Source organism: Malus sylvestris, chromosome 16 (assembly GCF_916048215.2).
Source record: "Malus sylvestris chromosome 16, drMalSylv7.2, whole genome shotgun sequence".
Lineage (NCBI taxonomy): Eukaryota > Viridiplantae > Streptophyta > Magnoliopsida > Rosales > Rosaceae > Malus > Malus sylvestris.
In genome coordinates, this window is record NC_062275.1 from 35,630,663 (window position 1) to 35,632,164 (window position 1,502).

General features: G+C 41.7%; 1 pseudogene; it reads right to left on the bottom strand.

Moving 5' to 3' along the window:
- Positions 1-1,502, bottom strand: LOC126606581 (uncharacterized; annotated as a pseudogene).

Below are 1,502 nucleotides of genomic sequence, written 5' to 3' on the forward strand. Positions count from 1 at the left end.
AAATGTTACTGCTTAACTGGGTTTGCTTCTGTTTAACATATTGTACATAATGCATACAAATAGCCCTCACTCATTGACCTGAGATGGAGCCACTGTAGTATCAAAGGATTTCTTCCTGACCAAAAGGCAAGTGATCTTCGAAGTCTGCCCGTGAGAGTTGTCAATCGTGCACAGAACAAGGTCTGGCCGTTGAAGCAGGAGATTCAAGTGATCCTTTCCGATGACCAGTGCAGTTGCATCAAGAAGAACATGCCATGAGTTCCAGTGTGCTTCCGATACCCAATGTAACTAGTGATGAATCCCGTTTACATAAGCCGGATAAGAGAACAAACCTTTGAGCTTGTGCTTACTTTTCTTCCTGAAATACTGGCTTAGTTGTGAACCCTTGATCCTCAAATCCAACCAACTCTCTGGTGCCGGAATCACTCTGGATTCCTTGTAACCGGCAAAATCCTTAATGCAGTCTTGTTCTCCGAGAATGGTCATGTAGTGGTTTCCCCGATAGAACGGGTAGCTCTCCGCCACCAATACCATGGCGTCCCTGTAGGTTGGGGTGAAGAGAACAAGGTAGTCGTTATCGTCAATCCACAGTGCTTCAAGACCTTGTTTCGCGCTTGTATCTCAGGGATGGAGATGAAACTTCCCGGGAAGGAGCATTTCTTGGTGAGGATGTCAAGCAACCTTGACGGCTCCAATTGAGTCCTGTCCAAGTCGGGAAGGTTGCTTCCAGCGAATTGCATGCAGGACTCCCTTGGTGACTTCCTCTTGTCGTCGCTCATGGTTTCGGGAGATTCTTTGATGACGCAAATTCTAGAGAGATCAAACGGTTCTCCTTCAACAAGACCAGCATACTGTGGGTACTTTGCTAACACACACTGTTCGACATATTCCCTTTCTGTTGGTGTAATAGGGCCTGACCATCTGAGCTCTAGACCATCGCCATGGAGGGTTGATATGGCCTCGGCTACAATGTGTGCAGGAATCATAGTATGTGCTTTCTGCTGCAAGTTTAACCAAACAAATCTAATTAGATACATATTTCCTTGAGATATCTCAAATCAAATATATACGATAAGTACATCAGTCATTATACAATACAGTTAATTGCACTTTTTATGTCAACCATATCAATCATATATTAACAACTATAAAGTCGATGTATCGACAATATATCTGCATTTAAAATTTTTTGTTAACCGCACTATAGAAAAATCCAAAAATATATGGTTTGGGAGAGTTCAGAGTTTATGTACCTCAATAACCAAACTTCTTGGTTTGCCGTCATCTACGGGTGGTTTGTGTATATAGAAGCAAAAAGTGATTTTTTGCGTTGACCTTCTCCCTTCGTCATGCCCTATATTTATTTTGTTTTCACATTGCCATTAAAATTGTTAAAACTTTAAAATACATACTTAAAACATTTAATTAAGAAGATGATCTGGATTATCAGCAGTTACCTGAGAGCTTGCATGTGGAACAATTTCACCAGTGTTCCTCCCCAT